Source organism: Topomyia yanbarensis, chromosome 3, assembly GCF_030247195.1.
Source record: "Topomyia yanbarensis strain Yona2022 chromosome 3, ASM3024719v1, whole genome shotgun sequence".
Lineage (NCBI taxonomy): Eukaryota > Metazoa > Arthropoda > Insecta > Diptera > Culicidae > Topomyia > Topomyia yanbarensis.
This window is the reverse complement of record NC_080672.1, coordinates 156103663-156120003: the sequence shown is the minus strand read 5'-3', so window position 1 is coordinate 156120003 and position 16341 is coordinate 156103663. Positions and strand designations below refer to the sequence as shown.

At 34.9% G+C, this 16341-nt stretch overlaps 1 protein-coding gene across 2 annotated transcripts in view; it reads left to right on the top strand.

Moving 5' to 3' along the window:
* The first annotated feature begins 5220 nt into the window (after nt 1–5220).
* LOC131691737 (protein yippee-like) overlaps nt 5221–16341 on the top strand; it is a 256645-nt gene continuing 245524 nt past the window's right edge. For both annotated transcript variants that reach the window (XM_058978353.1, XM_058978352.1), the window contains exons 1-2: nt 5221–5392; nt 5811–6220. The gene's annotated coding sequence lies outside the window, so the exon portion shown is untranslated. The remainder of the gene's footprint in view (nt 5393–5810; nt 6221–16341) is intronic.

The window sequence follows — 16341 nt, the reverse complement described above, 5'->3', positions numbered from 1 at the left end:
TCGGCTGAAGCCCACCTAACAAAAAAAGAACTACCATTGGAAATTTGGCATATCGAACTGCAAGTCACTTTGCTTCCTTGAGTTCGAACGAATCCTACACGATGAGCTGAAAACTCACAATTTCAAAGCCGTAGCATTGTAGGAACTTTGCTTTGCGGGACAAAATTTGTGGAAAAGCGGGCATCGAGCGGTTACATTTTACTAGAGCGATGGCACAACAAACGAGTTGTGAATCAGCTACGCAGTATTGAGGAAGATGCACCACACACTTATTTTTTTTTTGCCGGATCTCAGCGTTTTTTGCATCTTTTGCCGAAATCTCAACAGCTGAAACTCAACAAACAATTTTTCTTGCTGAGATCTCAGTAAAAGTGACGTTTGAGTGCTGAGACTCGGAAAATATTTCACCGAAAATCAGCAAGCTAATCTCACTTTACTGAGATATCAGTTTCTAGATTTGCTGACTACTGTAGCCCATCATTTCGTCACAAACCTCTAAACACCCCCCCCCCCCCTGGTAATTACGTAGCTTGACGGTAACCCTGCCCCCCTTGTCACCCTATTTTTTTTTAAATTCTGTTCTATTCCCCTTTAAAAAAGCTACGTAACATGACATGAACCCCTACCCCCCTGTCGTCACACATCATCACAAAATACAAAACTCCCCCCTCCCCCATATAATGCTACGTCATTTATGAATGATCCCTTTTCATCTTTTCCAATCCTACTTATTGGCTATTCAAATAATTGATAGTACAAAAGATAATCAAACGCCTTTAAAAACTGATCCTGACCTACTAGAGGCTAACGGAAAACGTCATTTTTCATCAGTTTCTACGTGCATTTTTATGCAGGTATTTTATTTGATACTAGCTAATACCCATCGCGCGTTGCTGCGATTTTCAACTAAATAGGAGGAAACAACAATTTGTTCCCAAGCGCCATCTGGCGGGCAGATAATCTCCAACTAATAGCACACAAACACGCCCCATAACAAATACCTACTGTGTATAATTTTTTACGGAAATCGGTTAAGCCGTTTGGGAGTCTATAAATCATATACATATAAACTTTGACTATAGAGATAGATAGATAGATTGATTTACCAAAAGTTCCCATGGTGTTTAAAACATTAAGATGTCAATGTAATGATCAGATATAAACTTCTAAAATAATGATTTAAATATTAAATATTTGTTAAGTTAAACTGGTTATCACCAATAAAGAATTTTTCAATTCGATTAATTTTGGTTTGAGGGGGGGAGGTTTAACCCCAAACTTTTTACTTTCATATAGTGGCAAATTTGTTTGTCGACTCGATTCTCCCCGAGTGTTATGTTCAAAGCAAAATGCTGTCGCAAGGGCATAAAATGGAACATTCGAGGTAACGTGTTAAAATCATCTGTTCCAAACGATATTGCTTAATCCAAAATCTTTGTAAATAAGAACAAAGGATGCGAATTCTTGAATTCGCTTTAGAACGAGAAACTGGATGTGCATCTAAATACCTACATTATGTGAGCTTCGAGATCGTGCTCGATTTTACTACCGTACTCTTATTAGTATGAAGCCACATTGTGAACAAGTTACCTTTATGAAGCTCCAATATAAATGTGACAAAGGACATACATAAATTTCAAAATACTAATTAAAATTTTGCAAACCTGCTGGTGGAATTTAAGTCATTTCTTCAAGCTTCTCAGTGTCCAGTGATTAATTAAATTTCACTATGCACGCTTCTTTGAACTGGAGTCGACTGTTTCCAATTTTTAGGTTTGGTGTTAGGCTTTGCAGTCTGATTTCTTTTTAAGCGAAAGCCAACTATCTTGTCTTCATCCGACGTTTCTGTCATTTTGGAAATCTTGAAAAATGTCCCAAGCGGCCCGAAAAGTCGGATGAAGACAATATAGTTTGATATTTCTATATAATTTACCATAAGGAGAAGAAGCTGCTTGTAATAGCGTGCTCGAATGTTTCATTTTATACCCCTGCGACAGCATTTTGTTTTGAACATAAGACTCGGGAGAATCGAGTCGGCAAACAAGCTAGCCACTACATGAATGTAAAAAGCTAGTACTTTCAGCATCTCATGATTTTGTCTACTCCTTTTTGCTCCTTAACGGTTTATTTAAGGTTAGTTTCCCTAAAAATATCGCAAAATTTGGAATATCTTTTTAAATATAAGATAGTTTTTTTTTGTTTCGCGAAAATATGTAATTTGATACAGCAAACAACTTTGTAGAAGATTGCAATAACGTAGGAGAATAGTAATATATTCTACAACTTTGCCGAAGACATAACGTTTCTATCTCAATTAGTTCAGGGAATAAATTTCGTATATCACTTACAGGTGAATCAATCACTGAACAATATATTCCTGTAGATGCGCAACTTCTCCGAAGAAACTATACTCCTGAAGTTAACGGTTTAGACGCTATTAATTTTGAGCACGAAAACGACGTTTTAAAACACTGCACAGTGGAAGAAATCCAACCAAAACGGCAATTAATTGGAAGCCGCTGAAAAAGTATCACAACATACACACCAAAAGTTGCGGAATTTTTTAGTTAATAAAAGGCAATCAAATTTGTTCACCGCACGCACCTGTGACCGGAGATATGGGGCTTTGAAGATCCTGAACATTACCGGTATTGATCAATTCTGAGGCCTAATTCAGAAGCCGCTGAAAAAGTTTAAAGAATTATACCCTCAAAGTAGCGGAAAGCTCTAGTAATCAAGATGCAATCAAATTTGTTAACCGCACGCACTTGTGACCGGAGATATGGGGTTTTTAAAATCCGGAACATTACCGGTATTCATCAATTCTCAGGCCTAATTCAGAAGCCGCTGAAAAAGTAGAAAGAATTATACCCTTAAAGTTGCGGAAAACTCCAGTGATCAAGATACAATCAAAGTTATACACCGCACGCACTTGGGATCGGAGATATGGGGCTTTGAAGATCCGGAACATTACCGGTATTCATCAAATCTGAGGCCTAATTTAGAAGCCGCTGAAAAAGTTTAAAGAATTATACCCTCAAATTTGCGGAAAGCTCTAGCGATCAAGATGCAATCAAATTTGTAAACCGCACGCACTTATGACCGGAGATATGGGGCTTTGAAGATCCGGAACATTACTGGTATTCATCAATTCTGCGGCCTAATTCAGAAGCCGCTAAAAAGTTCAAAGATTTGCAAATTGAACAAATTTGATTGCATCTTGATCGCTAGAGCTTTCCGCAACTTTAAGGGTATAACTTTTTGTACTTTTTCAGCGGCTTCTGAATTAGGCCTCTGATTTGTTAAAAACCGGTAATGTTCCGGAGCTTCAATGCCTCATATCTCCGGTCACAAGTGCGTGCGGTAAATAAATTTGATTGCATCTTGATCGTTAGAGTTTTCCGCAGCTTTAAGGTTATAATTCTTTGTACTTTTACAGCGGCTTTTGAATTAGGCCTCAGATTTGAAGAAAACCGGTAATATTCCGGATCTTTAAAGCCCCATATCTCCGGTCGCAGTTGCGTGCGGTGAACATATTTGATCGCATTTCATTACCTAAAAAATTCCGCAACTTTTAGTGTGTAAATTGTGATACTTTTTCAGCGGCTTCCAATTAATTGCCTTTTTGGTTGGATTTCTTCCACTGTGCACTGTGCGGTCCATTTCGTAGATCAATTTGCAAGAAGACACTGTCTTTTTGTGTTATGTATTGTTATTGTTCAGTAGCATACATGTGCCCCTAGACCAGGGTGGACAGCAAGAATAACTTGGGATCATATGGTTTCCTGTCGACATAGCAGTAGGTGCGAGGTGGTGGGCGGTATTGGATGTATGTGTTGTTGTTGATGGGGAAAATCAAGAGTCGATTTTTTTACCCAATTGTAGACGGCAGGCAGCTAATATTTTTTTCAGGATATGGTCCATTACTATGCAAATGATTTTGTAATAAGTTTATCCATCAATAATATCGAATAGGTCAATTGGCATTAATTTTGAGCTGTATTCACGAAAAAACGATTATTTGTAAAACGAAACCACTGTAAAAAATCTTGTCGTTTCTGAATCAACTTCAATCAATGCACTGCTCATTAAAGCATAAGAGCCCCATATTGAAAAACAGCATGCCGAGAAAAACGTTGTTCAAGATTTACATTATTACCTTATGGATGGGACAACCATGTTTTGAGATTTTCAGAAAAAAAACCTTGCAGTCATCTTTATACATTGTGAATCAAAGCTGATTCGTAATACAATCAAATAGATAAACTCTTTTTCAACAAAAATGCATATGGGACTCTTATGCTTTAATCAAAGAGAATAGTGAAAGAGACGCAGAGTGAAAATCAGTCAAAACGGCAACACTCCCTTTACGATGATTTCAACACTAGAATTTGGCAACCGTTTCCAAAGGCAGCACTTTAAATGACTCCTATTATATTTTGAAAACAAACCTTTTGTCGATCGTTGAATTTGTATATCAAACGATGTGCATTTCGAAACAAAGAGATGAAATAATTCTAAAACTTGTTTTTACTCATACATAGACTCTAGAATGCACCTTACAATCACGATTGCACTAAATTCTGACGAAAATTCAAATTTTTTTTGATAGATTTACAATACTTATCTCCTCCAACTCAGGCATGAGTAATGTTTATTTACATTGCACGATTGGTCTGCTCAATAAGGTATTTTTGGCTTCACACTATTCGTCTCTTTTCCTATTCTCTTTGTGCTCAATAAGGTATTTTTGGCTTCACACTATTCGTCTCTTTTCCTATTCTCTTTGGCTTTAATGAGCTGTGCAGATGGTTCCAACAACCTCTATATGCATTTGTACTGTTCCACAAAATTGGCACATCATGTCTTTAAATAGTAATTCATTGATTTATTAGAAAAATTACACAAAGGAAGGTATAAAATCAGGAAGCAATGAACACATTTGTGCACTTTTAGAAGTTTCAAAATAGGATAATTTTCGATTTTCATTCATAACTATGGGAAGCTGCATATGTCGCACTAGAATGTCCGTTTTTGTTGATGTTTGAAATTGTTGCTGTGGGTTCAGTACACACAGCAAAAAATGAAATAAATTTATAGATATGCGAGACCGGGTCTGTCCATGTACGGAGGCCCGAAGTGATACTCACACAAAGGAAAGACGCTCAATACAGCTTCTCGGTAGTGCGAATGTTTGTGTATAGAACATAAAGAGGAAAAATCGGCAAAGATTTGGTTGCTGTTGCGTCGTTGTGAATTGAAAGCTGAGAAAATTCTCGCAGAAAGAAAATTCTTTGGAGAATTTATGAAAACAAGTTTGAATATGAATCAGAAAATTCGTAAAAGATCCTCGTGAATAGTGTTTTTAATTTGGGAGTTACTGCTTGTGGAGGTGTGGTTCGATCCATTTGCATTGGTATATTGCATTTAGCGTAAAGTGATCAGATGTTTTCACTTTTCCCAAATATTTACACAAGTTGTGTAAGGTTGAGAAACTTTTCCTAAGAATAGCTAAGTCGTGAGACCATGAAAATCAAAATAAATTAACTAAATTTGCACGTTTTTCACGTAGATTGGTGATTAGGCAGCACGACTCAAACATTTATGAGTTGTTTAGTAAAATGTGAATTACAATATGAATATTTTTGATTAAAACTCGGCATTTTGATAAATGCGGGACACTTTCCGTGACGTTTTATTATGCGGGGGAATATCTTGATATCCGGGTCTGTCCCACCCAATCTGAGACGTCTGGTCACTTTAATTTAGAATTTTAGTTTAAATTGTGGTTTTGTTTGTTTTGAAAAAAGAACGAACTGTGGTTGAAAGTGTAGTCTGAAAATGATTTTCTGAATTCAGTGAAATAGCTGTAACAAAATTTTATTCCGAATAATGGTGATTGTGGTTATAATCTAAGAAAGCCCTGTGTGCATACAAGCGTAATACGGGATTGTCAGTAAGTTGCAAAAATTTCAAGTGACCGTGAAACAGCGAAACGAAGAAATCGTGTGGGTTTGGATGATTTGATTACACACTCATAGTGTATGCACTTTAAATTGCATAATACCTACAGCTGGGGGCCAAGGATTAGTTGACCGCGTCGCAATGTGTTGATCTAGTAGCTCGTGGAGTTAATAGATTTGTATAGAAATGCTTTAACTGAAATAGACCCATTCTAGGCTTCAGCTTATGCAACGGTATCTCATTGCAGTTTGATTAGGTGAGTTATTTTTCGTGTAATTATAACTATAATGCTAATAGCATTTTCGTTTGACCTGGTATAGCGCAAAGCAATGGGATTTTCTTGTTTGACATTTTACTGCGCTGCACTACGGGGTAACTAGACCAAAAAGCTGGACAAAATTATTTTCTTCTGTTCTATGTATGTATTATTTTGTGTTTATAATTCATGGAAAGCTTAAATAATTTATGTTTGGCATATTTTCCATAAAAATTCTCCTAACAATATAAAATTTGTTTTCTTCTGATATTTCTTTGAAAACCTAACACAATGAAACCATTGTGATTGTTGGCACTAGTTATATTTGTGAAACATTTTCTAACTGATATTATTTTATTTTTATTGGTAATGTAGAAAATGGAATTTATACCTAGCATCTCGCAAAAGAATTGTCCATAGTTGATTGATTTCTTTATTTTTAATCTGTGTTATTTACATCAACATATTTTTTTTTATTGAACACAGAACAACTTGGAAAATTTGTTGTTTCAATCTTCATATTATTTGGGACTTAAAATTAATTTTCTGCCTGTAGGCGTCTGTTATGGAGCATGTTTGTGTGCCATTGGTTAATCTGCCCGCCAGAGAACAAATGGTGTTTTCCTCCTATTTCATTGAAATTCGCAGCAACGCGCGATGGGTATTAGCTAGTATTATATATATTTTTTTTCTGAAAGCAAAAAATAATACTTTTAAAAGAGATTATCTTCATTTGAATATATAGACACTTCAGATTTTTATGCATGCATTCAATGTTACGGCCGCAATAATGCTGTTCGTCGTTATGTATGTATGTTTTTTTTTTTTCAAAGATTGAGGTGCGGATGCGAATGACTGCAGAAAGAAAAAATTGTGTCGTAGAAGGAAAATTATATATAGACGATCTCATTCTCATGGTAAATAGTAAATAAAAAAAAACACTTTCTGTTCGTCAACTACGAATAGAAGCATTAGAAAACTGTTCTCGGAAGTACTATTTATTCAAGAAAAGTGTATGACGTGAGCATTCCTCGATTAGTCTTTGTTCCACATCTCTTGAAGTCCTACCACTGGTTTGGAGGAAGGTGAAGGTTTGTCGATATCTATAGCGCGAAAATATATGACTACTATGAGGTGTAAACTATATCCGAAAATAGCTAAACTGATAAGAAATCATAGTTGCTTATAAAGTTTGACAAAAAGGACCAACATTATGTAAAAATATAATTTTCAAATTGCACTCAATTGAACGGTCGGTCGCGGTCCGATAAGTATTCGCCGGCGATGGAGTGACCATATCCTATGGATTAGTATGACCTTTTAACTTAATTTGACTTAATTTGTTTACTTTTTTAAGCCGAAAACAGTACTCAAATCGTAAAATAATCATGTACCTTTATTTATCAAAACAAAAGAGTTTAACTTTTTTTCGATATGTCCAACGTTAGAGTAGTTATGATAGGTCATGAACAACGTTTTATACTATAATAGTACTTCATTGATCGAAATGTTCACTTTTAGTAGAAACTGTTTCCTAGTGCCTGATTCAGTAGGAAAAAGTGTGCTTATTGACATTAAAAATGTCTTACTCCACTATCTGGGGCTAGGTGTCATTCTGAAATCTAAACTATCTCCCATGTAACGAATAATATCGTAGTTATAAGGTTTGCACGCTTATAACTCCGATATTACTAAATGGATTTTAATCATTCATACACCAACCGATTCAGAAACACCTAACTTAAGTATTGGTAATAATTTAATATCTCCCCAATAAAAGTAGACTTTTGGAAATTGGTAAAATTAAAAAGTTCACGAAAAAGTGGAAAAATACCATTTGTCAGGCAGACACAGCCGTCAATAAAGGGCAGCTTAGTGGCTCAATTAAACATGAAAAGTCATAAATAGAAGCGACGCATGTCCGTTTAAATCAGTTGTTGCTAATCCCATACGAGCAACATCGTCTCCGGGCGATGCAATAAGCGCTATCGATTTTCGGCAACGTTGGCATTTGCACCCACTCGCACCTAAGTGACTAAACCATATACGGTTAGTTTATAAATAGAGGTGACGCGTACACGTTTGAATCAGTTTTTGTTCTTATGTCGAACGGGTAAGATCATGGCTGCAGTGTCTGGACACTACAATAAGCGGTAAACGCTATGCATTTTCGGCAGCGGTGGCCGTGTCCGGATTTTTCAGGTACCAGCACGGTGTCACAGAATGATTTACAAAGTGGATGGGTGGGGTGGTTTGGATTTAATTCAATACGGCAGGATGCGACTTATGAGTGTTGCGTTGAAAAAAAAATATTTATTTTTATGCATGCGTGTGCGTTGTAACTTGTTAATCCATGTTTACGGCGCTTTGTAGCTGCGTAGGGTAAAGAGCCTATTGGTTTTCATATGTTTCATGTTTCAGTTATATGTGATATATATTTCGGATATATCTAGAGCGTTTTTTCATTACATCATATCTAACAGAAACTTCAAACGGAGAAAATCGCGTGCAAAAATTTCCTTGCAACTTTCAAATTTATTTAACAATTAAAGCACACAGAAGGCTCTTAATTCTACTATCACCTCAGCATTTACTCATTGCAGGATCGTATAAGCATATTACATGTGTTTCTGCGAAGATAATAGAGAGATAATTGATAAATATTATTTTATTACATTTGGCCGATCACTTTTGCTATTATGCTCTTTTAGATATGTGGTCTTGGCAACTCCGTTTGTAGATGGCACATTTTACTATGACGTTTAGAGAGACGGGCTTGTAGTTGTGATATATTTCATGTGCTGTATTGCAACCGAGTGTAGATATGAGATTTGGCATTGGGAAAACATACTAACTACAGTCGACTTGGAGAAACATCGCAACGCAAAACATCACATCTACAAAATATTAGCAAAACTTTGCTATACTATATGTGACATTTTGATTTAAGATTAAATTAACATATAAAGAGTTTTTCTCTATTATTTGTGGACGATAAAGAGTCAATGCTTAGCTTTTATTTGGCATAATAAACTCAGTTTGTTTACATTTGTTAGATATTACGTTTTGAATAAACGGTATAGATATGTTTTTTATCAGTAAGGCATCTGACAACGTGCTTCTGTAGTTATTGCACTGTTCAGCAGCGTAATATTTTATATAGGAGAGTACACTCAGGTTTTTTTACGCGGATTTTGAAATTTACGCGGTTTTCATTCACGCGTTTTTTTGAAATTTACGCGGTTTTCATTTACGCGGCCTGTACCCCTACGTAAAAAAAACCTGAGTGAAATTGCATCGGAAACAATCACATTCCCAGCTGAACTTTTTGTTTTCTAATTTCAAACACTTTTGTTTCGTACTGCACACAACGGAAAATTTTAAAACAGAACTTACCGTCCCAGCAGCAGTTTAAGCGGGTGTTCTTTTTCAATTAAAATTCAAGCCATGTCTTAAGCGTTACTGGACTTAAAATTGTTTTCCCAGTTTATCCAGTCAGAGTAACAGTTCTAATCGCGTTTTAAAGTATACAACAAATAGAACGGTTGGGTTTACTACTCTAAATCTCAAAATAAATCTGTTTTAAATTATGAAACAAACCGCTGTACTGAAGATATAATTATGTCAGTCCTATTACCACATAAAACACCTATATAACATAAAACGCTGCAGAATTGGTTCAACAATACAATGTTTACAGTACAGAGTTATAACACGTTATAATAATTAGCAACAAGAAAAATGTCACCAAGATAGCATAAAAACCCGTTTTAACTGGTAGTGCGAACGTTGTATAACCATGTAATTTATCAAATAATTTAATTTTTTTCACCACTAATCGATCAAGAAATACTTAAGTGTAAGATTGTTTACTTAAGTTCATTAGTACATTATTGAAAATTTAAATGGAAAATGAAATTTCATATTTCATGGAGAATCTGTATATTTTCGTTGGCAGGCGTGGGTTTTCTCATCACAGTTCTCAATATGGAACTTTTCATTTGAATATATTTTCTGGATAGACCAGCCTATTTTTACTAGATGGATCAGCCAAATAATGCCAATCACCTAGTGAGATACTTGATTAATTAATAGATTTACGTTAAAAGACCTTCAATAAATTATGTTTTAATGGGGAGGGTATATAGCAAATTGTAACATATGAAAACAGGCGAGTGAGCAAGAACGTGAGTCGATATGTGTGATAGATAAAATTCATTTGCACGCTCTTGAAAAAAGCTTACATTTTTAATGTCACCGTGGTCGTGTCCTGTACACAACCCTTTATTTTTTTTTAATAATGTTTCTACCGTGTGTCACAAATTGCACGTCTCTAAACCGAAAAGACAAACAATTATGAGTGTTCTGTTTGATTTTCTTAACACTCGTTTTTCAAAAACAACATAACACTCGTTTTTCAAAAACATTCCTCTCTTACCTTTTCTTTGCAAAGGGTTCGTCGCAGTGTAGATGTGGGCGGTAAATGGACATACCGTACCGCAACCGCAAACTAATTTCAAACCCATACTGCGCCTGCACTGCATTTACTGTATCGCGACCGCACGGTACACTGTGTCTCTGGTAGAACAATATTCAGACAAAAAAAATCCGTATCGCTGAAGTACTCACTAATCGAATGCAGATTCTCCTCTTTCATCTGAGACTAAATTTGAAATGTTCTATCGGAGGGTCTAGAACAGTATTTTTTAACATATTGATGATAAATTTTGAAGATTAAGCCTCGATGAATAGCTCATAGAAGATATTTCATTTCTAGGGGGATGAATCTTTAAACATACAGTATCAGAAGGAGGGGTTTGTTATGTTAATAAATATCTCCGAAGACAGCAATAACCGACATTTAGCCAATTTCGTGCTAAATCAAATTTTAAATTTGTATAATATTTTTTCTCGGGATACTTTTTGTCTCTGATAGAAAAATATTACCACAAACAAGTCAATATCACTGATGTACTCCGCAAACTTGCTTCTCTTTTAAACGAGACAAGTTTTGAATTGTTCTACCTACAGGACTAGAACTTTTTCATTTTAGAAAAATAAATTTCTAAGTTTAAGTATATGAAGACTTCATTACTCGTTTGTACGTCGATCTAAGAAACGAACTTTTTTTGAAAATTTATGAATAATTGGTATCAGAAAATAAATTCTTAGTTAATGATGTATTTGTGTTATTGGAATTCAACTAGTTATGTGTATGTATTGTTTAATACTTAAATTTAGAGATATTTTTTTTTCACAAACGAGCATCGATTTGATCGAGAAGCCATTTTTATGTGTAACCATTTCAATGATTACAGTGTTGGTACAGTACATATGTTATAAGAACATCGACCTAATATCTGCTTCCTACTTTTTAATATTTACCTCCTACTTCGATGGTAAATGTGATAAAACTGTCTTTGTGAATTACCAAATTGGTTGAAATTTTGAATATTTTCTTTCTGGATTTGCGATAAATACACTAAAATATTATTATATTTCACCTTGAAAATATTACTATATAGAAAACGTTACAATTTTTCGCATCCATCAAGTTTTGAAAATATCCAAACAGAAGAGCTTTTGGGCCAGCATAGGGTTATAAATCTATTATAGAAACTTTTTAGAATTTCATCAAATTCGCGAAATACACTAAAATATTATTATATTTTACCTTGAAGATACTACTATATAGAAAACGTTACAATTTTTCGCATCCATCAAGTCTTGAAAATATCTAAACAGATGAGTTTTTGGGCCAGCATAGGGTTATAAATCTATTATAAACACTTTTTGGAATTTCATCAAATTCGAAAATCAAATTGTTTATATTTTATGTTATTAGAATTTCTTGCTGCGAGCTTTTTCTTATTCCAAACTATATCATTTTCGGATTTCTTTGATCATTTTACCTTTATTTGATGTATTTAGATCCTTTGTTTCGTCAACTAATCAAATTGAATTACTTTATCAAGTATTCTTTAAAATTTCAACTTTCCTATATATGCTTTAACATAAATGCTATTTAATTATTTATTTAATTATTTATTTATTCAAATACTTTCAACGAACCTCAACGGTCTTATTGAAAAAAAAAGCTTTGGTATAAACAATAAATCCAACAAAACATTATTAACTGAAACAATTTGGGTATCTTCAACGTTATAAAACAATAAATTCACAGTAACGGAATTCATCATTCGTAAAGGTGAAATACATTTTCTAACATTCAGGTTTCTGCGCTGTGCTATTCCGACTGGCAAATTTTAAACAAATAAACAATTGCAGAAACAGATAACACTCTGCTGTTTCTAAAAATTTTCTCGCTGACTACAAAACAGATAGCATGAAATGATTTTGCGGAACACATAATTTTCTGCTAAAATATGGACCATTTCTCTTATGTGTTTTCAAAAGGGAGAGTCTTTCGATTGTGTTTAAACTCGTAATTATTAACGAAACTAAATTGTTCAAAGAGCAGCAGCTGCAATCGCATTGATGCTAATCGTCGACAGGTTTTCAGTGGTGGCTTTTCTTTTGTCGGTTCTCAAGGTAAAGAGAGACAAGTCTGTCTTTACCAGGAGGCATGGTGGTGGACTTGAGTGATTCGTACTTATACTGCCCAAGCTCGACCCCCCACCAACAGAAGGCGATCTGTATACTTCACATCCTTGCTCTTACTTGAGTACTATGACTCTAGTCTCTAGATAATTGAATGACGTTGAAAAGTAAAAAAAATGTTCGAAGAATCCGTTGAATAATGATAGAATTGATCGTAACATTAGTTACATAGGAACCCCGAGCAAAAATTTATTTCGAAGGAAAATAAAATGAAGAAAACGTTTTGTTTTGCAAATGTCAAGACTTCTAATTACAAATACGAAACTGGTAAAATGGTCTCTTCGAAGCATTCCATAAACGTTACAAGTCCGTTCCTCTGACAATGTGTGTTCACTGATTTAACCTACTAAAAGGGAGAGATCTGTTTTGAGCTACTCGTTGTAAATTTTCCTATCAAATTAATCATCAAAATGTTAAAAATTAAATGTTCTAGAGCCCCGATAGAACATTTCAATATTATGCTCAGATGAAAGAGAAGCAGCTTTCGATTAGTAAGTACTTTAGCGACATTGATATTTTTCTTTAAATATTTTCTACCAGAGACACCGTGGGTAATGCGAAAAAAATTAAATATAACCAATCTGGGTAGTATTACAGTTTTTATAGTTTTTTAATTTATTAAGTCATATCTGAATTACCATGTGCATTGAAGTACTTGTAGAATTTGAATAAAGATATAATAATATATTTTCGATTAAGAAATTCAGATTCTGCTTAACAAAAATGTATCACTGAAGTAATTAGTTCTTGCCAGGCTAATTCTTAGCTCATAATTATGAAAAAATATCATTTTTTGTAGTTAACAACAAAAGACTGGAAAAACCCACCTCCCCCCCCCCCCGTTGAAATGACGAAAATCGAAAATTTCGTTTTGATGAAAAATGTCTTTAAACAGCATGAAACGTCAACATCTTGTGTAAAAACAAACGTAAATGTTCAAAAAAATTCAAACTAAAAACTACGAAATGAAAATTGTCTCATGGAGACATATTGCAGTAGTTACTGCAAGCTTTAAGTTAATTTTGAAAAGAAGGTAACATCACAGTTTAAAACCAAAATTTGTATGAAATTAAAAAAGTAGTTCTTCCTTGTGATTTTAAACATATTTTATACCCATCAAATTATCCTAACGCCTTGCGCATCAAAACAGAACCAAAAATTACCCGAAGTTTGGGGCTCCAACTAAACCTTTGTGAAGGAACTTTCGAAAAAATTGGATAGTTGTTTCACAGTTTAAAATCAAAGGTTGAATACAATTTTCGATTTCTTTGAAACTTTAAACATTTTTGTAACCATCAAATTTTCCTAACAGCTTGCGCAACAATAACAAAATCAAAAATTTAGTCTACTTTCCACCTCTGCCACCTACAATCGAGTCAAGTGAACAACAACTAGTGTGTATTGTCTCGAGAACAAAGGAAACATTGGAATATTCTTGTCATCATGAGTAAAGTCGACGAAAAGCTTTACTCCGACCCAAAGCCGAGGTCGTTGACTTTAAATTTTGTTCATTACGACCGAGTTTTTGTGAGTTTTTCATTTTGCAAAATAACTTAAAACACTTGGTTGAAAATAACAACGTTGGAATTAAGATTCCCGTGTAGATAAAAAATGACTAAATAAATGTAATGCTACATGACCTATCACTTCGTATCCCTCCTGTGCCAATTACAAAATGCATGTTGCAATACGTGGAAGTGGAATCTGTTACACCTGATACTTGGAGAAACTTCTTTCCGGGTACTCCTAACGGCGTTTTTGTGGTGAGGATGCGGGTCGAAAAAACCTGCCCCCTTATACATGTCAATAAAATTCAAAAATCACGGAACTACAATTAAACAAACTACGCTATGCATCCATGAAGGGTAAACTCCTACGTGCAAGTACTGTAATCAGACAGCACATCATGGACGACCTTACGCGGTACATTCAGCGGAGAATGCATCTCAACCGATTGCCAACTCATCTACGGCAAACCAATCCAAAACAGAGTTTTCAATACCAATGCATAAACCACAAACGGCGGCCAGCTATTCAGACCATAATGACAATCGCAAAAGAAGCACCCAGCACCACAAAATCAATTGTAAACACCATCAGCAAGGAAGAGAATAACAATGACGACGGATTTACACTGGTCAACCGTAAGTACAAGAATCAGGGAAGAAGATATGATCGCAGGCATCTCTGACACAGCACGCGAGCAGACAAATATTTTGCCCCCACGAAAGAAGGTCTACGTTCGCAATAAAAAGTTACACGCACGAGATCCAACGGATAATCAATAATAAATTTTTTTTTTTAATTGCCCACCACACTCCCCCACACCAAAGAACTCATACAAGAGCCCCCTGGTAGTGGACGCAACTTGTCTCAGCCCATGAACAATGGCAACAAAAACAAACAAAACAAATAAAACAAACTGAGCTGAGACAGACATTTATTGATGTGCAATTAGTTTAAGATAATTAACTAAGGTGGAATCCCAGTGGAAATAGATTTCCTGTTAAGGGATCCACATTATAAATTAAATTAAAGTTAAATACTGCTGACGGATGTTTACATTAAATTACAAAACAATATCATTAATTAAATATTTCGTTAAGCCTATGTTTAAAGTACTGTTTCAATCTAGCCTTGAAGATGGTACGATTGTCGATTCTCTGCATGTCAAGTGGAAGTGCATTAAATTTGGTAGGGCCAATAAAAAGAATGCGCTTTTGGCCAAGGTTTGTGGCTGCTCGAATGCGTTGCAAGTTACTATTTCGACGTGTTGAACGAGAATGTGTTAAAGTTGTAAAATGTATATTATGCTGCGCGATGGAGTTATGTAGATTGTCGTGTATGAATAATAATGTTTGTACGTCACATAAGTGGGCTATGGGTAAAATATTGTGGGCACTTTCAGAGTATAACAACAAAGTCGAATATAAAAGTGGTTTATTAAATATAAGTTTCAGGGATCTGTTTTGTAGTGTTTGTAGTTTTTTAAGGTGAGAGCTCGCTGCTCGCCCCCATACCGATACTAAGTAGTTAAGTTGTGAATGAATGTATGCAAAGTAGTAGTTCAATAGAGCTCGCTGGGGAACAAACGCTTTAACTCTCCACAAAATACCACAGGAGGATGCCACACGCTTTTCGATAAATTTTATATGGTGTGTCCAGGATAACGTAGGATCAAAGTGTATACCCAAATATTTGAAACAGTCCACATTTTCAATTGTACAATATCTAAGTTTGGGATGAGGATGTGTTGGTCAAGTTTTCCGTATGGATCGGAAGATCATGTACTTAGTTTTGGAAAGGTTTAGTGATAATAAATTTGCTTTGAAATATTGGTCGAGAACACTTAGATCGTTATCGATCGAGTTAATAATAGTATTGACATCATTGTTGGGATAAAACAGATCTGTGTCATCAGCAAACAGTCTAGGAGTTCCAGTAAGCCTCAAGTTACCTAGGTCATTAATATACAACAGAAATAACAAAGGTCCTATATT